Source organism: Bubalus kerabau, chromosome 3, assembly GCF_029407905.1.
Source record: "Bubalus kerabau isolate K-KA32 ecotype Philippines breed swamp buffalo chromosome 3, PCC_UOA_SB_1v2, whole genome shotgun sequence".
In the NCBI taxonomy this organism is placed as follows: Eukaryota; Metazoa; Chordata; class Mammalia; order Artiodactyla; family Bovidae; genus Bubalus; species Bubalus kerabau.
In genome coordinates, this window is record NC_073626.1 from 104,638,076 (window position 1) to 104,662,893 (window position 24,818).

Below are 24,818 nucleotides of genomic sequence, written 5' to 3' on the forward strand. Positions count from 1 at the left end.
AAGTTATATTGGGTTACATCAGGTGAATATTTGATAACATGTAGTTCAAAGAGAGAAAAGAAATTTGCCACATATAATATTCTACCTTAAGTAGAAAGACTGTACTTATAAACAAATTATACGATAATACAAAAAATACCTGTCATCATTCCTAATCTAGTGGTAGAAATGGAGCATCTGTAAGTTTACATTCTGGAAGGACATTTGTTAATATGGTCTTCTGACACATTTATGCTGCTGCTGCTAAGTTGCTTCAGTCGTGTCCGACTCTGTGCGACCCCATAGACAGCAGCCCACCAGGCTCCCCCGTCCCTGGGATCCTCAAAGCAAGAACACTGGAGTGAGTTGCCACTTCCTTCTCCAAAGCATGAAAGTGAAAAGTGAAAGTGAAGTCGCTCAGTCATGTCCGGCTCTTAGCGACCCCATGGACTGCAGCCTACCAGGCTCCTCCATCCATGGGATTTTCCAGGCAAGGGTACTGGAGTGGGGTGCCATTGCCTTCTCCAGACATGTTTATGGAAATACCTCAAATAACCACCATCAAGTTTATCCAGGTGGGGGTAATTTCAGCTAAAAGGTAGATCAGATTTTTCCAACTTAAAATACGTCAGCTGTTCGGTAAGGCTAAAACCTGAATCCTCAAACTTTTTTCCTAACCTTAACGTGTTTACTTGGGAACCCAATTTTCCCTTTTGTTCCTCTGTCCCTCATCTCATATCCTTCCCTCTTTCCCTGCTGAGAAGTGCAATGAACTCACTTATAAAAATAAATGTGAAAACTAAAGGAATGCCACACCATAATCCACTGGTCCAAACTGAACTAGCAAGAAAAAAATGAATTCATTATTTTAAATAACCAAGAGGAAAATTACCTGTAGAATTTCTGTATTTCCTTCATATGAAAACATAAAGTTTATGTAGGGTTAAAATATAAAGGCTGCTTTTATTTTTATTTTTCTAATGTAAAATCAAACAGGTCAAGTAGACACAATATACCTATGACCCAGCCTTAACAGTTATCAACTCAAGACTGCTTTCCTTCTCCTGTAATGGGCTGAAGCAAGTCACAGTCACCATATTCTTTCTTTCTTTCTTTCTTTTAATTAGTAGTGATAAATTTTATTTATAATAAGGGGAAAATCAATGTGACTATGCCAGACCCAATGGACTTCCCTTTGCTAGTTAAAATTCAAGGCCGAATTACTGCATTTTGGTACCTGCAAAGCACTCTGAACGTAACTTTCCATCATTGTTTGAAAGAGCAAATGGAAGTCATTTAAACCAGATGAGCAACAGGATGGAGTGTCGGCATACCTACAGCACAGGATACACAGTACCATGCACCTATTTCAAGGGAATGAAGAGTGGGTGGCCAGAAGAAAGAAAGTCTTTTCCCCATTTAACCTGTAATTTGACAACATCTGTGAAGAATTATCCCCAGTGTTGGCATCATAATTGTTATATCTACCATTAATCACCAGGGAGGGGAAATTACTTGAAATAGATGTTAACGGCATTATAGTTCAATAACACGAAAGTCAAAAATGAGAGGAATGAGATCTGTAAGACAGTGCCCAAATTAATCAAGGGGCTAGAGAGACAATAAATTGTTTAATGCAAAATGAGGTACTATATATGCTTATATAAGAAGAGCTTAGATTCTAAAGACCATTATGTATTCCATATCAGTGTTAAAAAGTTGAGTATTTTATATCTTTTTACACTACTGCTTCAGTAGTAAGAGCAATATCAATATGAACAATTAAATGTAATTTTTTAAAAAAGCAATGCAAGCAACAATCCTTTTCCAAATGAATATCACTGATAGAATGATATAGTCACAGTCCTCCAGGAGCCTGAACTTTCAACAACCCCAAGTACATAGCTTGTCTAAAATTTGGAACTAACAAGTTGGTAGCCTCAAATTACCTACATGTAAAGTATTGAGAAAATATTTATTAGTTTATTGGATTACTGCTTTACAATTAAGTACTTAGTCAAAATTGGTTGTCAATATTTACATTTTTAAGAATATTCTGTAGGTTGCATTTTAAAAAAAAACTCATCTTTTCAAAACACTTTCTTCATTGTCTTTTAAGACATACCCCTTTCCTGGTTTTTCTCCTATCTCTTAGCATGCTTTTTTAAAAAGTGTATTTCTTATTCATCTTCATCCTTATTACTCTTCAATGTAATAATGTCTCAAATGTGCATTTCTTACTTTAGACCTATCCCTCAAACTTCATACATATGTACTCTGCTGCTAATGTGTCATCTCCACTCAAATTTAATGCCAAAACTGAGTTCCTGTTCAGTTTTTTCACAAAACCAAACTTTTTCCTTTTACAGATTCACTCTCAAAAGTGGCATCATCACCTTTCCAATTACTCAATCCCCAAATTTTGAGTAATTTCTGATTCTATTTCACCCATTGTTACAGAATATTCTGCTGGCTCTATCTTCAGAAATATATCCAAAATCTGACTACTTTTCAAAAATTCCACAGCTGTCATCATATTCTGCCCTATGACCTCTTAATTCAATTATTACACTAGCCTCCAAACTGATCTTCCTACTTCTGCCCTTGCCTTCCTGTCTATTCCCAGCGCAGCAATGTGTATATTGCTGCAATGTGTGATCCCTTTAAAACAAAATCAGATCTTGTTACTCCACTGCTCCAAATGACTTTTCATTTCACTGAGTAAAAGCCAAAGTTCTAATGACTTACAATTCTTCCCCACACTCATACTGTCTCTCCTCACTCCATTCTATACTATTCCTTGGATACAGGAATATGCTTTCACTACATGTTCTTTTGTATTGCTATTCTATCTTCCTGAGACTCTCTTCCTTTTGATATCTGCAAAGACTACTTTGTCATCTCTTGCAGGTTTGCATCAAAATGATACATTCTTAAGGTTGTCATGTTCACCATTGAAAATTCCACCATGAAAAAAAAATCCCTATTTTTTCTTTGCTTAATTTTTTTATTGTAGGACTCATCATCAGCAACCACTACATGCAATCATGCCTTATATTTATTTACTTTATTTACTCTCTGTTTCTCTTCATTTGGCTATAACTTGAAACTCCAGTACTTTGGCCACTTCATGCAAAGAGTTGACTCATTGGAAAAGACTCTGATGCTGGGAGGGATTGGGGGCAGGAGGAGAAGGGGACAACAGAGGATGAGATGGCTGGATGGCATCACTGACTCGATGAACGTGAGTCTCAGTGAACTCAGGGAGTTGGTGATGGACAGGGAGGCCTGGCGTGCTGTGATTCATGGGGTCAAAAAGAGTCGGACACGACTGAGCGACTGATCTGATCTGATCTGTCTTCTTTTATAGCTACATGACTGGCAAAGACCTAAAAAATTTGTATAAAGAAACCATGTGGTACATATATACCATGCAATATTACTCAGCCATAAAAAGAAATGCATTCGAGTCAGTTCTAATGAGGTAGATATACCTAGAGCCTATTATACATACTGAAGTAAGTCAGAAAGAGAAAAACAATGATCATATACTAACACATATGTATGGAATCTAGAAAGATGGTACTGATGAACCTATTTGCAGAGCATCGATGGAGACACAGACATTCAGAACAGACTTATGGACACAGCTGTGGGGGGAAGGAGAAGGTGGGAGGTATGGAGAGAGTAATATGGAAACATACATTACCATATGTAAAATAGATAGCCAATAGGATTTGCTTTATGACTCAGGGTACTCAAACCAGGGCTGGTAACAGCCTACAGTGGTGGGGTGGGGAGGGAGGTGGGAGAGAGGTTCAGGTGGGAGGGAACATGAGTCAACCTATGGCTGATTCATGTTGATGTTTGGTTGAAACCAATGCAATACTGTAAAGCAATTATCCATCAATTAAAAATAAAGAAAGAAAGAAAAGATTCAAGGTGGCTTATCATATGTGTGTGCTTTTTTTTAACAGTTAAAAGAGTGAACATTCTTCCTTTGTTACTACTTTTAAAAAATGATTAAGAGAAAGGAGGACTACAAGGCTTTCAAGCACATGCATCTGATAATCTTGTACTTATATATGGTTTCTTGGATATGGATGGAAGTTTATGGAGCTGTATGGGGATAATTACTTCTTTCTTTGTCATATTTATCTCACTTTTCTATGTGCATTACTTTCTTGACTATGCCTTTGGTGGAGCAAACAACATAAATTATTCTTATAATTCTTCCATCAGTCTCATAGCCAACATTTCTTAAAGAACAATTATTCAAACCATTTTATAGTGGTTTAATGAAATTCTCAAATTAACTTATATAAGCTATTTTTGGGCTTCCCTTGTGGCTCAGCTGGTAAAGAATTCACCTGCATTTCGGGAGATCTGGGTTTGATTCCTGGGTTGGGAAGATCCCCTGAAGAAGGGAAAGGCTACACATTCCAGTATTCTAGGCTGGAGAATTCCATGTCCACAAAGAGTCGGACATGACTGAGAGACTTTCAGTTTTACTTTATGCTATTTTTAGTAAATACATTATTTTAGGCTAGTGAATTTGGTACCTCACAACAAATATCTTCCTCCTCACTTTAAGACTCAGCATTCTTTTCATTAATTTCCCAAGCTGCCTGGAGTTTTGCCTGATGATGGATGAAAGCTGAGTCCCACCCCAGAAACTGCCCATCCAAGTACATGCTTTATCCTCAAGAGCTCCTCACATTTAATGACTGGGCAGTAATGTTGTGAGACCATGCTATGCTATGCTATGCTAAGTCACTTCAGTCATGTCCGACTCTGTGCGACCCCATAGACGGCAACCCACCAGGCTCCCCCGTCCCTGGGAGTCTCCAGGCAAGAACACTGGAGTGGCTTGCCATTTCCTTCTCCAATGCATGAAAGTGAAAAGTGAAAGTGAAGTTGCTCAGTCGTGTCCGACTCAGCGACCCCATGGATTGCAGCCTAACAGGCTCCTCCGTCCATGGGATTTTCCAAGCAAGAGTACTGGAATGGGGTGCTATTGCCTTCTCTGGTTGTGAGACTATAGAGGCTTGCAACTTTCCCCTCTATTTGGAGCAACTTTAGCTCTAGATATCCTAGCTCTAAGACTGCTCTAAAGATTGACCAAGGCTTTTATTACAAGTGGAAGTGAAAAGGTATTAGTCACTCAGTCATGTCCGACTCTTTGCAACCCCATGAACTGTTGCCTTCCAGGCTCCTCTGTCCATGAAATTCTCTAGGCAAGAACACTAGAATGGATGATCATTCCCTTCTCTAGGGGATCTTCCCAACCCAGGGAGAGAACCCAGGTCTCTGATATTGCAGGCAAATTCTCTACCATCTGAACCACCAGAGAAGCCCTATTATAAGTGGACTATAGTTCCATGTCTCACTGTGCTCAAAGCTTCTTTCTTTATTCCCTGAATCTGTTGCTTCAGAAGACACTTGGACACAATTCTCTTACTGAACACAACTTTCTGCCTTACAGTCTGTTCCTGGGAACATGACCTAAGACTGTTGGTGAAAGAGGTGGTCCAAGAAACCAGACTCTAAAAAGGAATTTGGATTTGGAATACCAGCCACCAGACTGGCATTGGGAGACTGGTATCAGACAGGCATCAGTGGTAGGAGATGCAGTACTGATAGTCCCTGGCTTATGGTATGTGCAAATGTTAAAACTTTTACTGAAGCTACACTGAAAGAAAACGTCAGGGGAAGGGAATAGATTGATAGGGTCTGTATTTTAGGTGACTGTAAAGTATAGAAAATGTAGCAATTTTAAAGACTATAGATGCATAAAATTATCACTGGAGACTATCAATGCATTGGAGAAAGACAATAAAGGATGAGATGACTAAGCACAGATTTAAGAGTAATTGTAGAAACAAGAAGGCCTTTAGTTGCTTAAAAAGAGGCTCTGATCTCCCACAGCCAGAATGAAGAAAATGCCAAAGATTACATGTAGGATGCGATGATTAGAATGGTAGAGCTCTAGAGAAGGTGAATTCTCCATGCTGACAAGGCTTTCATATCAAAATCAGAGCTCTAATTGGGTCAGTGAGGGGCCTGAAATTTGATACCAGATATCTGAATGGATGCAGTCAATAATCTTGAAATCTCAGATTCCCTGAAACCCTTGGAGTATGCAGAAGTGGATCCCTCTTCTCTGCTAAAACTAGTGATAACCCCTTTATTTGAAGATGGTATAGACACTTCTGTCTTGCAAGACAATCTATGATCACTTATGGTGTATCCTTACTTCTCTTTCTAATAAGAGGACCAAGAACTAGAGTTAAGTCATGAAATAAACCAGCCAGCAGTATGGTAGGATACTAAGGGATGAATGACACTCACCCAGGGGAAATTGCAGGACCTATTCAAAACATATGAGTAAGAGATAGGAGAGTATGCATGGGACTGGATCCTGAAGACCTGAATCAAGGAAAGCAGAACATAGTTTGATAAAGGAGAGCATCAGTATGGGGGCACTTTCATGATCATAATACAGAACTGACACCTTGATGGGCTTCTCTACAGGAGGTGCTATACTACTAAAATGAGCACTAGAAACTTGAAATCATAGCCCACTGTAAATGAAAAAAAATGCCAAAACAGTTCTAGAAGAGTGTAAGAAAAGATCAATAAACTTAGAGAAGCAAGTGTAATATACACTAAATATATTGCATGAGACTGGAAAAACACACCACTGAATGATGTTGCATGGGAGGGAAGGGACTATAGGACACTCCAGCTACAAACACAATAAAGAACACATGGGTGAAAGAGACACAGAATCTCTATGGAACTCAGTAGTGGACGTCCTCTCTAAACCAGGGATGATAATAAAAGATGCATTTCTAATACTGGGCTTCCTTTTAGTAACTGGAATAATGGAATCCTGAAATAACTTAGGCTATTATAATAATTGGATAATATTATTAATAATAATAATAATAATAATAATTGGATACTGTCAGAAGAAAATATGTGGATTTTCATAATGAGCAATCATGTCAGAATGATTACTAGGCCATCCCTACACACAAGGAACTGTGGACATGTTTAATAGCACACAGTACCCCTAGACAAAAGACAAATGGGCAGTTAACATGAATTTTGCTTTATTTTTTCAATAACCTGTCATCATGGATGGAAGATAAGATTAAGGGTAACCATCCCAATAAGATGATTTTGCACCTTGTTTTCATACTTGAGTCAGTTTTCAGACATGGAAACCTCTAACTACCTAAGAGAGAGGTCCCCATAAAGAATGCTACAACAGCCCAAGTAAGAATGATAGTCATTCCTTCAGTCTTTCCTAAAAGAAATTCTTGATTATTTATTTGAAAATTGTACATTGGTGAAAGGAACTACCCAAACTTACCAAGAATTGCATGACAACGTGTCTGAGTTGACACTGAAACCCAGAGATCTGCTTAAATGAGGATGTATGGAAGGCAGGTAAATGGAATCCTAGTCTAGTTCCAGCTCACTGTGGGTCCTCTGAGCAAACAGACAAACCTGGTAGTCATTATCAACAGACTGGAAACATAGTTGAAATGTACCTAGCTAGCATAACCTTACCATTGTTTTCTTGGCAGGGGCAAAAATTCATCTCAATTAACATCAATAACTATTGTGTGTGTGGTTTGCCTTTAATGCTTGTGGGGCTTTAACCAGCACTGCTATTGAGGGCTTTCAGATTGAAGGATTCACAGACAAAGGATTCCACATAACATTACATCAGGCCAAGGAAACCACTTTACTGCAAAGAAGGTATAGCAGTGGACTTGTGGTCATGGGATTAACCAAACCAGTAACATATTGTATAACCCAGAAACTACCTGTCTGTAACAAAAGTGAAAGTCTTCAGAAGGTACAAGCAGATTTGAGATAATAATCTGATGTGATGAGGCACCATACTTCAGGATGTATTATAAATTCCAAGTCAGTTACCATTATATGGTGCTTTGTTCCCAATGGGCTTCCCTGGTGGCTCAGTCAGTATAGAATCCACCTGCAATGTGGAAGACCTGGGTTCGATCCCTGGGTTGGGAAGATCCTCTGGAGGAGGGCATGGTAACCCACTGCAGTATTGTTGCCTGGAGAATCCCTAAGGACAGAGGAGCCTGACTGGCTACAATCCATGGGGTCACAAAGAGTCGGGTACGAGTGACTAACAAAGCACGTGACAGAACTGTTCCCAGTAGATACATACATGGGTCCAGGAACCAGACAGAAGACTGACTTCGCTTGTCATCATTGCTAGAAACCTATTTGGAGACTCTGTGCTTTCTGTCCCTGTAATTCTGGGATTTGTAGGTTTACAGATGTTATTGCTCAGAAGAGAAATGTTTTCACTAAGGAACACAGCAAGAGTACATTAAACTTCATCTATGACTATTGTTGGAGAAGGCAATGGCACCCCACTCCAGTACTCTTGCCTGGAAAATCCCATGGACGGAGGAGCCTGGTGGGCTGTAGTCCATGGGGTGGCTAAGAGTCAGACACGACTAAGTGACTTCACTTTCATTTTTCACTTTCATGCATTGGAGAAGGAAATGGCAACCCACTCCAGTGTTCTTGTCTGGAGAATCCCAGGGATGGGGGAGCCTGGTGGGCTGCCGTCTATGGGGTCGCACAGAGTCGGACACGACTGAAGTGACTTAGCAGCAGTAGCAGCAGTAGCATGACTATTGTAGAGTTACTTTTGGCTTCTCATGCCAACAGACCATGAGTTAAGGAAAGGATTCACCAAGCTGGCAGGGGTAACTTATGGACTCTGATCATCAGGAAAAAGTAGAGCTGGTATTTCTCACTGGAGTCTCGGGAGTATATATTTTGTGTTTAGTGATTCACTGGGTAATTTATTTTGACAAACAAGTATAGCAGTATTGGTCTAATAAGTTTGTGATGATCAGGCATTTGGACCTCTGAAGATGAGAATCTAAATCATCCCATTATGTAAGCCTTCTAGATCAGCAGAGCTACCAGCCAGGGTGAGTAACATCTAGAATAGCAGAGTAATGTCAAATATTATTGTAGATCTGAGTCCAGTTGCATTAGCTAGGGCTGTATTTCATGACAGTAACCTTCTTTTTTTGTAAATGTCCACAAGAAAAGTGACCAACTAAAATCTTAACAGACCTGGCCTGTTGAGATGAACTTAAAAGCAGCAAGAGGTCTGACTGGTACAAAAACTGAACTGTGGTGGATACTGTAGTACACTGGCCAGATAAATCCTTAAAAACCAAAGTACTTATTCCCTCAGAAGCATTGGTTTCTGGGGTCGCACAGAAGTCCCTTCCTTCAGGATTATAGTAGGTTTAAGGGAACTGTTCACATTAGGTCAGCACGCCTCCTTGGGGACAAGGCCACATTTGATGACCAAGAAGTAATGGTATAGAAAAGTCTGGTCTTTTTGCTTCAATTTGAGATAATACTGCAAGGCCATCTAAGGAATATGGTATTGATCTATTATCAATTCTTATTATAAATACTAATGTTAATGTATATTAGAAAACCCACAATATATATTAAAATATTTATATCATAAAAATACAAATTTATGTATAACACATTCATTTATTCTAATAGACATATATATGTGTTTATATATTCACACACATATACATACATTTACATAAATGTGCACAAAAATTTTGCTAATATTGGCAATGGTTTTTATAGTGTTGGGGCTTCCCTGGTGGCTCAGACATTAAAGAATCTGCCTGCAATGTGGGAGACCCAGGCTCAATCCTTGGGCTGGGAAGATCCCTGGGAGAAGGGAATGACTACCCATTCAGTATTCTTGCCTGGAGAATCCCATGGACAGAGGAGCCTAATGGGCTACAGTCCATGGGGTCACAAACAGTTGGACACAACTGAGTGGCATACTTTATCACTTTCAAAAAAAAGAGGGCAGTCAACTTTATTTTCTCCAATAAGTATCCCCATCCAAACTCTCTTGTTACATAGTCAGGATGAGTCATATTTTTAAAAAAATATGACATTATTATTACTTAGAATAATATTAGTTAACCTTTACCAATTGCTATATATCATGAAGTACACTGACGAATGGCAATGGCAGTAAAAAAGGAGAGAACTGAAGCAAATCCCTGCTCCTAAGAGAACATTTTAAGAGAAAACATGACTCTGATCAGCAAAATACAGCTACGTATACTCAGAAAATGTACACACACCCTGGGGTCCTATTGCAATAAATAGCTTTAGAGTAAAATAAATTCAAATTTGATATTATTGATTTAATATCCAAAGTGTGTTCATACTTGAAAAATGTGGCAAATATAAAATTCAAGCTCTATATAAAGTCATTTACTTGTAAGCTAATCAATCACACAAAGAAATGCCAAGTCTCAGATATGAAATCTAAAACACAAAATATTAATTGACCAGATGAAAAAGATTTTGATGTAAAGATACAACATTCTCAAGAAGACCAATAGTCTACTCCACCAGCTTAGAAAAGATGGTGAAGAAAAATGCTAAAGATTCCCCAAAAAACGTCTGAGGAGCCTTTCTCTGATAGAAGTGTGGAAGTAAGAAGTGGTTGGGTTGTATAGGTGGTCTCTAGCAAGTTTTAATTAAATTGAGTAATAAAAAAGCACTGCCCTTTATGGTGAGAAAGAACTCATAAAATTTTTGTACAAATGCCAGGTAATGTTTGCCTTAGTGTCCATGAGGGGTTTCGTTTTTGCTGTTTTCAGCTCTATAAAATTCCACCTAAAAAAATAATGAATATCTTAGTCTTCCTTAAATGTTTTTGTGAATCAAAGCTACTTCACAATTCTGTCCACGGTAACTTTGGTAAACTGTCTATTATATAGCAAAAAAAGAAAAGTAGGTAACTTTAAAAAATCGTACTATCTAGTTACTTTTTCCTTGAAATGAGCCACATTAAAACTTCAGTTGATTAGGGATATTCTAATCAACATTCTCTTTCATGAATGAGACACTCTAAGAAATTTGCTTGTTTTGTCTGTCCCTTTCTTCCATCTCTTCAGCCAAATAGGTCCTTCACTAGACATCTGAGTTATTTCTCTGAAACACAAATTTGTCATGTTGCTCTCTCACATAAAAATGTTTTCTGGATCCTTATAACTCTAGGCCAAAGTCTTACTTGCCTACCTCTTCTCGATGTTATCATCACCTAGAATTATTTACAGTTCTCCACTTGTTCTTGTTCACTCAGCCTGTTATTTGTATATAAATAACTCTCTACAAAGTGCAATGGGCTCCTGTTGTCCATTGGTATTCTTCTGTTTATAAACTGTGAAATAAAGTGAAGAGCAAAAGTTTTGGAATTAAGAATTAAAGTCCCAATTTTCTAGAAGTGACCTTGAGGAAAAATTTAATATATCTTAGTCTTACTATTTTCATTGATAAAATGCTGATATTACCTTATAAGATTGTGGAGATTGATGGTTAATGTATTTAATGCATCAAGGTATCCTCATTTCAGTTCAGTTCAGTCATTGAGTTGTGTCCAACCAGCCTTCCCTGTCCATCACCAACTCCCAGAGTCTACTCAAACTCATGTCCATCACGTCAGTGATGACATCCAACCGTCTCATCCTCTGTCACCCCCTTCTCCTCCTGCCTTCAATCTTTCCCAGCATTAGGATCTTTTCCAATGATACTTTGATTCTTCACATCAGGTGCCCAAAGTATTGGTTTCACCTTCAGCATCAGTCCTTCCAATGAATATTTAGGACTGATTTCCTTTAGGATGGACTGGTTAGATCTCCTTGCAGTCCAAGGGACTCTCAAGAGTCTTCAACAACACAGTTCAAAAGCATCAATTTTTCTGCGCTCAGCTTTCTTTGTACTCCAACTCTCACATCCATACATGACTACTGGAAAAACCATAGCTTTGATTAGATGGACCTTGGTTGGCAAAGTAATGTCTCTGCATTTTAATATGCTATCTAGGTTGGTCATGGCTGTTCTTCAAAGGAGCAAGCTTCTTTTAATTTCATAGCTGAAGTCACCATCTGCAGTGGTTTTGGAGTCCCCAAAAATAAAGTCTGTCACCATTTTCATTGTTTCCCTATCTATTTGCCATGAAATGATGGGACTGGATGCCATGATCTTAATTTTCTGAATGTTGAGCCTTAAGCCAACTTTTTCACTCTCCTCTCTCACTTTCATCAAGAGACTCTCTGCATATCTGAGGTTATTGATATTTTTCCCAGCAATCTTGATTCCAGCTTGTGCTTCATTCAGCCCTGCATGTCACATGATGTAATCTGCATATAGATGAAATAAGCAGTTTGACAATATACAGCCTTGACATACTCCTTTACCTATTTGGAACCAATCTGTTGTTCCATGTCCAGTTGTAACTGTTGCTTCTTGACCTGCATACAGATTTCTCAGGAGGGAGGTCAGGTGGTCTGGTGTTTCCATCTCTATAAGAATTTTCCAGTTCATTGTGATCTACACAGTCAAAGGCTTTGGCATAGTCAATAAAGCAGAAATAGATGTTTTTCTGGAACTCTCCTGCTTTTTTTCATGATCCATCGGATGTTGGCAATTTGATCTCTGGTTCCTCTGCCTTTTCTGGATCCAGCTTGAACATCTGGAAGTTGATGGTTTGCGTACTGTTGAAGCCTGGCTTGGAAAATTTTGAGCATTACTTTGCTAACGTGTGGGATGAGTGCAATTGTGTGGTAGTTTGAGCATTCTTTGGCATTGCTTTTCTTTGTGATTGGAATGAAAACTGTCCTGTGGCCACTGCTGAGTTTCCCAGATTTGCTGGGATATAGAGAACAGCACTTTCACAGCATCATCTTTTAGGATTTGAAATAACTCAAGTGGAATTCCATCACCTCCACTAGCTTTGTTCATAGTGATGCTTCCTAAGGCCCACTTGACTTCACATTCCAGGATTGGCTCTAGGTGAGTGATCACATCACCATGGTTATCTGTGTCATTAAGATCTTTTTTGTACAGTTCTTCTGTGTATTCTTGCCATCTCTTCTTAATATCTTTTGTCTTTTGTTAGGTCCATACTGTTTCTGTCCTTTATTGTGCCCATCTTTGCATGAAATGTTCCCTTGGTATCTCTAATTTTCTTGAAGAGATCTCTAGTCTTTCCCATTCTATTGTTTTCCTCTATTTCTTTACATTGATCACTGAGGAAGTCTTTCTTATCTCTCCTTGCTATTCTTTGGAACTCTGCATTCAAATGGATATATCTTTCTTTTTCTCCTTTGCCTTTTGCTTCTCTTCTTTTCACAGCTATTTGTAAAGCCTCTTCAGACAACCTTTTTACCTTTTTGTATTTCTTTTTCTTTGGAGTGGTCTTGAACATCTGCCTCCTGTGCAATGTCACAAATCTCCATCCATAGTTCTTCAGGCACTCTATCAGATCTAATCCTTGAATCTATTTCTCACTACCACTGTATAATCGTAAGGGATTTGATTTAGGTCATACTTGAATGGTCTAATGGTTTTCCCTACTTCCTTCAATTTCAGTCTGAATTTGGCAATAAGAAGTTCATGGTTTGAGCCACAGTCAGTTCTCGGTCTTGTTTTTGCTGCCTGCATCTTAAACTTAGTATATGCTCAATAAATACTAGCTATTATTATTTTAATCATAAAAATGAAAACCCCTCTGTAAATATTTCCCTGATTCACCCATGCAAAATTAGATACTCCCAATAGCCTATCAGTGTTCCATTAGCAAGTTATAGAAATTATTACTATGGAATTGGAATTTATTGTAACTTTTGCATGCTCTTCTCTTTTTACTTTGCAGCAAGTTTCTAGATCTGTAGAAATATTTAAATTATTTTCCCCTCCTTCCATTCTACCTTTGCTATAACTCTATTAGTTAAATCATTACTTAATAGTCATAATTATCTTGTACATTTGTTTGCCTCAAATTAAGGACTTTGAAGGAAAATTTATGGCAGAGGTTGGTGATTGGTAGCCTAACCCTCTTCCTCTTATTCCTTGTCATAAAGCTAAACTGTGTTTTCCAGTCTCACCTACAATTAAGTGTGGCTCCAGGAATAGGTTCCAGTTAACCCAGTTAACCCACTTTGAGCGGATAAGGCGATGGCATCCCACTCCAGTACTCTTGCCTGGAAAATCCCATGGATGGACGAGCCTGGTGGGCTGCATTCCATGGGGTTGTGAAATGACTGAGCGGACACGACTGAGCGGACTTCACTTTCACGTTCATGCATTGGAGAAGGAAATGGCAACCCACTCCAGTGTTCTTGCCTGGAGAATACCAGGGACAGGGAAGCCTGGTGGGCTGTCGTCTATAGGGTCGCACAGAGTTGGACACGACTGAAGCGACTTAGCAGTAGTAGTAGTAACCCACTTTGAGCTGGATCAATGCATTCAGGCCTGGTTCAAAGAAATGATTTATGTATTACATACATACTCTTGTCATTCCAGCATGTTGCAAATAAGCAGAACTCTAGAACATCATGTTAAATATGGCTCCCAGGGATCAGGAATGGAGGGATTCAGGGTCCCTGCATCACTACTTGGAGGCGAGATACTTACAAACCAGGGACAATCTATTAAGGACTCCAGGTTATAAATATTTTCAGTTTTGTGCGCCTTATGGTCTTTGTTGCAACTACTTTGTCATTGTAGAGCAAAAGCAGCTAAAGACAATTCATAAATGAATGACTGTGTTCCATTAAACCTTTATTTATGGCACTGAAATTTGAATTTTAATTACTTCCACCTATTATGAAATAGTATTCTTGCTTTGATGTTTTTCAATTATTTAAAAAAGAAATAACCATTCTTAGCTCAAGGGGCTTAAAACCCAGGTAGGAACCCTTGGACTGTAATGGGCCCATTCCTGTTAGGACACTGAAACTTCAGAGCTTACTATTTACAAAAATAGTTAAGTTACAAATATAAGAGTGGTAATTAATTCATTTGTGTATTCCCAGGAAAAAATATGGCACATAGTAGGTAATCAGTAAATTGTATAATCAGTGAATTAATAAATGAATGGGTGAGTCTAACCTGACTCCACTTTTGTCTTTGGAAATCATTTAGGGCAGAACATACAACTATACAAATTGGCATGAGTCCCACAGTTTCTCAACATTATGCTGTGTCAAGTACTCTCAAAGTTTTACATAAGTATTTGAGAATAACAAAAATGTATTTAAACTTCAACGTATTTATGAAAAATGAGATTTAGATACATATAAAGGCCAAAGTACTGCATGAGTCAATATGAAAATGCTAATGATAAAAACTAGATTTTCCCATAATAACTAATGCACTAAGATATATTACAATAAAAATTCATTGTCAGTGTTGATTTTAACATTATCTTAGAATCAAAAGCTTGAGAGAAAGTAAGATTTAGTTAGGATTATTTGCTCTCATTTCATCTTGGCTCCTTTGCAGCACTTATCTTCATTGTAAAACACTCATTATTTGTTTTGTTACTTATTTAATGCATTCTTTCCCAATTAGATTTTAAGCTATTTGGTGGCAAGACCTTGTCTATTTTACTTCTGTGTTCTCATCAATTAACCCAGTTCTTGGCACCTATGAGACATTAAGTACATATTTGTGAGGTGAATGGATAAACCACACATATGATTCCATTTAATTAAATAAAAGACAATAGTTGGAAGACTATTTATTATGAGTGTACTTTACTTGGCATAGTGCCAGGAACTCCAAAAAGAAAATAGATATCTTCCAATTCAGAAATAAAATCCCTAAATTAAAAATAAAAAATTGTCATTATGAACAAAATGGTCCTTACATCTTTCTAGTAAAGAAATGGAATTTGTGAGAAGCAACTGTGTGTGTGTGTGTGTGTGTGTGTGCGTGTATGTGCACACACACTCAATTGTGTCTGACTCTTTGCAACCCCATGGACTATAGCCCGCCAGGCTCCTCTGTCCATGGAGTTTTCCAGGCAAGGATACTGGAGTGCATTGTCATTTCCTTCTCCAGGGGATCTTTCTGACCCAGGGATCAAACTCATGTCTCTTGTGTCTCCTACATTGGCAGGTGAGTTCTTTACCAGCTGAGCCATCGAGGAAGCTCAAAAAATAACTATGCCCTTTTCATTATAAATAAGAGAAAGAAAAACAGCTGTTAATGAACTCACCTGAAGGAAGTGTGAAGCCTTATAACAAATGTAGAGGTCACAGTTGAGTTTGCTCCCTGTTAAGCATGCCAGGGCAATAGAACACATCAGAGGAACTTCAAAAGCCTGAATCACCTAAGCAGGTTGGCAAAGAATGTCATTTTTAATCACCTTAGGTTGTTTTATGAGCCTGGAATGCTCTCAAGCATCAGGCAATTCCCTAAGCTTAATTCAGGTACATATAGTTCCAAGCTCATAAGGTTTTAGACTTGGTGTCATAGAATCAGAACAGAAAATGAAAATACTGCCATATAAACAGAGCTAGTGTTTCAGCCACACATCTCCCTTTTAGGAGAGTATATGGGATGTAGAGAGGAGAACAATTCTCAGATATATAGCCCACCTAGGTAAAGCACTTTCAAATGTACTTCATTTATTTATTTTAGGCCATTTTTGGCTCAAAATTATGCAAAATTACTGTCTCTAGTTTCATTCTGCTCTTTTGAAATACTCCAGATTTTGTGCTAAGAGTTTAAAGCCACAGCAAAGAGCTAGGCCAAGAGGGAAAGCTTTTGAAGAGTTCTCACAGCTGTGAAAACACAGGCCTCAGGCTGTGTGTAGAGTTACTTCAAACAGCTGCTTCAGGTGACTAAACACCTTGAGTCTCATTCATCAAGTGTTGTTTATACTGGCTGACAGACCAGACTTGGAGAATTAACTCAGAGAAAAAAGATGTACTACATACCAAGTATGGGAAAGGAACCTCAGTTCTTTAAATCTGAAGCAAAGAAAAAAAATAATAACTTGAGTAATTTAAAACCAAGCAGAACAGGAATTATTTTATTTTATATTAATACTCCTTGTGATATCCTTTGCATCTTTACAATCAAAGGGGAAATAAAACCAATGGTTTTCCACATCTTGATTCTGCAAATAAAACTGAGGAGGACAGTCCTACACACTGGGAAACACCTTAAATATATGGCCACAAAACTTCTCATTAATTACCAGTGAGCACCATATTGAAAGAGTAGGTAGAAATAATGCATTTTCATTATTTTTAAAAGGGAAAATATGGCTTTCTTCTTGCCTATGTTCACTGCTTTATCACATACATTGTCTTATGAAAACTTGGCCATAGGGTTCATCACCCAGTATTAAAATATTCTTTCATCCGATCTAGTCAAAAAGGTGACATGATGATATATTTTAAGCCATGTAACTATTTGCATGGATCAAAAGAAGAATGAAATAAAATGACATGAGTTGGTGTCAGGCAAAGTGTTACTAGTTAAGTAAGCTTTAAATATTGAAAGCAAGTTTTAATATTTCCTTTTAATCTAGAAATACGTCACTTGGTAATTCTTTATAACATCAGGTGGTTACAAACAACATCTACCATGGCTCCATTTGGCACTAAGCTGGAAATTCTAGCCTAGGCTCTCTTTTGTCATGACCAATGTTGTTGACTCTCTCTTCTACTGGCAATTAGTCTGTCATTTATACTATGGCAGGTTGCAAAAGTTAGACCTCTTTTTCAGTCCCCCATTCACTAGTTTAAAAGTGATATTTAAATATTGTCTCTATTTTTCTGATTTTTAGTTCAAAAATGACTTTCAATTTTTTTAATCAATGTGCTTTAAAGCATTTCTTTAGCTTTACTGTACATAGAAAGGATCTGAGGAAAGGCAGATTCTGATTCACCACATCTAGGGAGGGCCTGAGATTCTGAATTTTTATAAGCTCTCCTGTGAATACACAAGCAAGGACCACACCCTGAATACTTAAGAAACATCAACAACCTTAGACATGCAGATGATACCACCATAATGGCAGAAAGTGAAGAGAACTAAAAAGCCTCTTGATGAGAGTGAAAGGCTAGAGTGAAAAAGATGGCTTAAAACTTATTCAAAAAATAAAGATCATGGCATCTAGTCCCATCACTTCATGGCAAATAGAAGGGGGAAAAGTGAAAACTGAGACAGATTTCATTTTCTTCGGCTCCAAAATCACTGTGGATGGTGACTGCAGCCGTGAAATTAGAAGATGCTTGCTCATTGGAAGAAAAATTATAACAAACCTAGACAGCATATTAAAAAGCAGAGACATCACTTTGCCAACAAAGGTCTGTATAGTCAAAGCTATGGTTTTTCCAGTAGTCATGTATGGATGTGAGAATTGGACCATAAAGAAGGCTGAGCACCAAAGAACTGATGCTTTCAAACTGTGGTGTTGGAGAAGATTCTTTAGAGTCCCTTGGACAGCAAGGAGATCAAACCAGTCAATCCTAAAGGAAATCAGCCCTGAACATTCCCTGGAAGGACTGATGCTAAAGCTGAAGCTCCAATCCTTTGGCCACCTGATGCAAGGAGCTGACTCACTGGAAAATATTCTGATACTGGGAAAGATTGAGGGCAGGAGGAGAAGGGGGCAGCAGAGGATGAGATGGTTAGATAGCATCACCAATTCTATAGACATGAATTTGAGCAAACAAACAACAAAGTCAAGAACTACAGAGCAAAAGAAAGTAGGGAAAGCATAAAATGGGAACATTTACTGAAAATCTACCAATCTACAAATAGAATACTTTGAGGCAGCCATTGCATCCATTTTATAGATGAAGACATGAGTCCCCATAGGATTAATGAATTATTTATGTAAATATAGGTAATAACTATCAGAGATTTAAATCCAGTACCAGCTAACTTTAAAATCTGTCTGTCTGTCTATCTACCATTGACCTGTCTCTTAAAAATCTGATAAAGGACAATGTAGGTGTTAAAGAAGTAGTTGATACTAACACTGCACTAAGAAAACCTGAGAAATCAAGTAATATTTGGATTTTGAGCAGGGTAACAGAAAGTCAATTTGAGAAGTGTAGTAGGAAAGGTGATCAGGGAATAAGTGATGAGAAGTAGGAAATGGGTGCTGAATGGTAAATGTTCTGCAAAATGGATAACACACACTGGTTACTGAAAATTAATTATATAAGGTATGGTTCTGGCTTTTCAGATCTGGGCCATTAGGTATGTTCCCATTTAATCTCAGCTGCTTTATATAAAATATCAGACCAGTCCATTCAAATTATTGAGTACTTATTATCCACCAGTTACTGTATCAGAGACTGAGTTAATGAAACTTTATATGGTTCATCAAAATATATTTGCAAGAAAAAAATGGTTGGCAAAGAGATTCTTGATGATATTAAAACAGCTTCACAATGAATGCTTAAATTAATTGAATCATTCTTACAGATCAGTTTAAAGATAAGAGTGTTTCTGAATTACAAAAATACCATATTTCTCTTGCCCCTGTCTTGTGAGACAAAGACATAAGTGTTTTATGTACAATACAGAAATAGGATTTGTAGGATTAAATTGTAAAAAGAAAGCCATGTATATTTAAGAATGACCTAGACACCCTACATGAAATTTGTCTCCAGGGACATATCTCTTTCTGCCCAGTTACAGATATGAGTAAGGCAATAAAGCACCACAATAATCAGAGTTAATCAGCTTTGATGATTTCACCATATAAAGGTGGGGGTAGCACAGGACACCAAAACCAGACAGACAATCAAACTACTCCTCATTAAGCCATCTCGGGAAATGGTAACACTGCTGAATAGAGAATGCTAGTAGACGGGGTGCTTGCTGCTACTATCGTGTGAGGCCAGTGGGGCCACCTGCCTGAGATGGCCTCTGCATTTCTGTATTTGTAACATACACAGTAGCCCATATACTTTGGTTCTCTTTGCCAGATGGCAGAAAAATAAAATAAAAATCTGAATTGTACTATATCTAATTTCTTTTAAATAGCTCAGCTGGAATTCCATCACCTTAACTCAATGGACATGAGGTTGAGCAAGCTCTGGGAGATGGTGAAGGACAGGGAAGCCTGGCGTGCTGCTGTCCATTGGGTTGCAAAGAGTTGGACACAACTGAGCAACTGAACAATAAATACTAATTTACTTCTTTAAGGTATGGGTTTCTCCTGTATAAAAATGAGACTTGTTTTACAAAGTTAAAAAATAACCTTAAAATGAGGATATTCACAAAAATCCTCCTGAGGAGAGTCCGTGAGGATCAGAGGGTATTCAGCCATCATCCACTTTAGTGTACATTTGAAATATGTATACATATATATATATATACTTAAGTATAGTTGATTTACAATGTTGTGTTAATTTCAGGTGTAGAGCAAAGTGATTCAGTTAGATAAATAAATATATATATATATTTTTTTTTTCCCCAATTCTTTTCCATTATAGGTTACTAGAAAATATTGAGTCTAGTTCCCCAGGCTATATAATAGGTCCATTTTGGTTATCTATATTATATATAGAAGTACGCATATGTCGATTCTAGTCTCCGAATTTACTCCCCTACTTTCTCCTTTGGTAGCCAAAAATTTGTTTCCTGTGTCTGTGAATCTATTTTTGTTTTGTATATAGGTTCATTTGTATCATTTTTTAGATTCCACATGTAAGCAATATCATGGTATTTCTCTTTCTGAGTTACTTAGTATGATAATCTCTAGGTCCATCCATGTTGCTGCAAATTGCCTAATTTCATTCCTTGTTAAGGTTGAGTAGTATTTCAATGTGTATATACATTTACCACATTTATCCATTCATCTATCAAAGGACATTTAAGTGGCTTCCATGCATTGGATATTGTAAATAGTGCTGCTGTAAACATTGGGGCACATCTATCTTTTTGAATTTGGTTTTCTCTAGAAATATCCCCAGGAATGGGACTGTAGGATCATTTGGTAGCTCATTCTTTTTACCCTTGTTTCAGTTCAACACAGGATTTTCTTTCTGCTTTCCTAACCTTTATATGTGTGTCAGGAGGCAAATTTGAAGCCATATATTCTTCTCCTCTCCTACTTAAATTCTTACCAAAAGTTAATTTGCTTGTAGAATTTATATTCCACAAGAGAGTAAGTCTCAAGAGAAGCTGTTACAATTACCTGCCATTGAAAATTTCAGGAATTATAGAATAAATAAAATTGGGAAAGGATATTTCTGAGGGGATGGAGGGTGTGTTTACATGACTCCTCCACCTAAAAACAACTGCTTAAACCATATGAAAATTTGTACTCAAATCTGCATGCCTACTTTTATTTTATGGCATTTCTTTTCTTTGTTTCATTCTCTCTATGTACATTTTCCTCTGCCTGTGTACCTAAGAATGCCCTGAGTATACCAGTGAGTAAATCTTCAAGACTGCTGTGAGTATCCTGTAGTCACAGCTTCGAAAACAGACTGGCAGCCAGTAGCTTACATGTGCTTCTGATTATGTTAATGAATTAGAGGTCAGGCCCTTTGACTCTTCAGTTAAAGCAATCTGAATCCAGTTAAAGGTAAAATTAAACTAGAAAGAGTTTTGGTTACCTCATAATCTCACCAAAAATAGCTAGTTTAATATGTAGAGAAATCTGGCATAAATGAGAGTCTCTTCTTTGATCTATGCACAACAAAGCTAGAAAATATAATTTCCTCAACTCTAAGAATGATAATAAAATATATATTTTACTCACTGAAGCAAATGCAATTACTCACATTTTCCACCTAATGCATGGTGGTAAATTCCATCACAACTTCACAAGGTGAAAATAGTCAAATATGGACAAACTTGGCTCCAAGTTTCAATCTGCTCCTTTGAAAGTTTGGAAAGACAGCTGCCGAGTATTCTAGCCACCTCCTGTTAACATACAGCAATAAAGCATGGGTAGAATACTACTTCCCAGAATGGGTTTCTGGGATAAACGGGCTCTACTCACACATCAGGAAGTCAACACTGGGATTATTGGTGGCTCCCAGACTCAATGGAAATATTTTATTTGTGAATATGTATGAGTTCAACATAACAGAGAAAAAGAAATAGAATAGAAAATATAGTTTTTAAAAGCCATAGGCAACCAGTGATAAAAGCATTGGCCCCTCTCATTTCTCAGGGCCAAACCTACTTGTCCAGATCCATGAGCTATGGGAAGAGAAGAGGATCATAAGCATCTTAATTTCAGCCATGGGTTTGCAGGTTAAAGCAGATGGGAAAGGCCATGTTCTTTAATAAAAGTCATTCTAGAAAGACTTCTCCCACGAGAAAAGAAATGATAAGGTATGGAATGGAAACAGAGATCCATATCCAACATAATATTTTCTTTCAAAGATCAGATTTAAAAAGACAAGGCAGATTAATTTTACTAATCATGAGGACTGATAAAATATTGTACAACTGATTATTAATTCAAGTAGATTTGTGGTAAAATGTTATTAGTCAAGATTTATTAAGCATGGCAATGGCCTAAGCACTTTATATGTTTGAAATATTAATGCCCACACCTGATGAAGCAGTCCTATTATTATCTGCACTTCACAGATGAGAAACCTGGAGCAGAGAACTTAAGTAACTTTCCCCACAGCATATAACTGGTAGGAAGAGGAGCCATAGATACACCCAGGCTGATCCAGGTCCGCATTCTTAACCAGTGACCACACTCAACTCTAATTATTTCTTGAAAGTGTGCTTTTTATATTACTACTACAGTAGAGGAGAATGAGATATTTAAATTAAATAAAATTAGATCCTGAAATTAGGTGCTGGTCTTGCTTTGACACTAACTAAATTTTGGTATCATTTAGGTTTCTACGAGTAGCTCACCAACTTATCACAAAAAATAGCAGACCCTCTGAAGTCAAGGGAATAGGGAAATGAGACTACCTAAGCATTTCCCAATTTACATTAAGACATGAGAAACTTACTGAAACTATAGTTGCCTATATCCTGTGTCAACTTAGTTTGAACTACATTTCCAGAATTTATTTCCCTAAAAGTGACTGAGTTGGCCACAAGAGAAATCTGTGTGAGATTTGCAAGGCAGAAGCAAAGAAGCAGGCATATTTATGATTTAAGACATGAACAGGGAAGACCCTATTAGCATTCACTTAAGTAACTGTTTTTGCACTCACCCATCTTGTTGGTAGAGATAGCAGCCAGGAAGGATTCCTTCCTTCAATATCCCAAAAACATGGGCAAAGCACATGTGCAGAAAGGGTTCCAGCACACCCTACAAATCACCTGCATCATTGATGCTGGAAGCAGAGAGAGACCGATGTGGTGCTGGGGTGCCCTCACAGGTTCCTATTATTCCTTGGTCTGTCCTACTTGATTTCTTTCTGCCCTTTGCAGCTGATGCCTTTGCTGATACTAGACCCATCAGCAGATGCGGGTGTGGCAAGCTGATATAGACTGCTCTTCCAGACTTGGATAACAATCACTTTACAAAATTTCTGATTCTGTGTCACTCCTGATGGATCTTCTTTTATTGAACCCTGAGCAGTATACCAGTTGTTCCCTGTGGATTGGTCTTAGCCAACTTTTAGAATTTGGGGTTGCAGATGCCATCAGTGATAGCCTATTATGGGGAAAAAAGTCAAAGATCAGAAAAATGTAATATTTCCTTAAAACTGGAGTGGGGGAAAAAGTACATTTGGGGCAAAGAACATGCAATATACAAACAATTAAATAAAATATAGCATATAATATTTATCAAGTGAATTTTACTCCTCCCATCCTGTATCTAGTCATATGTCAGATAATGTAAGCATGTCATCATGCTTCATGGCAACACAGCAACATGGAACTTCTGAAGTAGGAGCTGTCTTGCTCATAGAAACATGGAGGTAACTCTGATATTGTTGAGTCACTCAGTTGTGTCTGACTCTGAAACCCCATGGACTGCAGCACAACAGGCTTCCTTATCCATCACCATCTCCCGAAGCTTGCTCAAACTCATGTCCATAGAGTCAATGATGCCATCCAACCATCTCGTCCTGTGTTATCCCCTTCTCCTTTTATCTTAAATTTGTCCCAGCACCAGGGTCTTTTCTAATGAGTCAGCTCTTCTCGTCAAGTGGCTGAAGTACTGGAGTTTCAGCATCAGTCCTACCAGTGAATATTCAGGATTGATTTCCTTTACGATTGACTGCTTTGATCACCTTGCAGTCCAAGGGACTCTCAAGCATCTTCAACACCACAGTTCAAAAGTATCAATTCTTTGGTTCAGCCCTCTTTATGGTCCAAATCTCACATCCATAAGTGACTATGAGAAAACCATAGGTTTGACTATACAGACCTTTGTTGGCAAAGTAATGGCTCTGCTTTTTAATATGCTGGCTAGGTTGGTCATAGCTTTTCTTCCAAGGAGCAAGTGTCTTTTATTTCATGGCTACAGTTACCATCTGCAGTGATTTCAGAGCCCAAGAAAATAAAGTCTGTCACTGTTTCCTGATCTATTTGCCATGAAGTGATGGAGCTAGATGTCATGATCTTCATTTTTTGAATGTTAAGCTTTAAGCCAGCTTTTTCACGCTCTTCTTTACTTTTATCAAGAGGCTCTTTAGTTCCTCTTCACTTTCTGCCATAAGGGTATGTCATGTGCATATCTGAGTTTATTCATATTTCTCCCAGCAATCTTGATTCCAGATTGTGTTTCATCCAGCCCAGCATTTTTCATGATGCACTCTGTATATAAGTTAAATAGGCAGGGCAACAATATACAGCCTTGACATACTCCTGTCCCAATTTGGAACCAGTCTGTTGTTCCATATCCAGTTTTAACTGTTGCTTCTTGACTTGCATACAGGTTTCTCAGGAGGTACATAAGGTGGTCAGGTAGTCCAATCTTTTTAAGAATTTTCCACAGTTTGTTCTGATCAACA

At 37.9% G+C, this 24,818-nt stretch overlaps 1 long non-coding RNA gene across 2 annotated transcripts in view; it reads right to left on the reverse strand.

The window, feature by feature from the left end:
* The window catches only part of LOC129647740 (uncharacterized), a 34,666-nt gene extending 11,948 nt beyond the window's left edge, over window positions 1-22,718 (reverse strand). The window contains exon 1 of one of the 2 annotated variants that reach the window (XR_008712472.1): window positions 21,657-22,717. This is a non-coding gene — a long non-coding RNA (uncharacterized LOC129647740). Of the gene's footprint in view, window positions 1-21,656 lie in introns of both variants that reach the window. The other variant, XR_008712473.1, reaches the window with a different exon arrangement.
* Window positions 22,719-24,818: the final 2,100 nt, after the last annotated feature.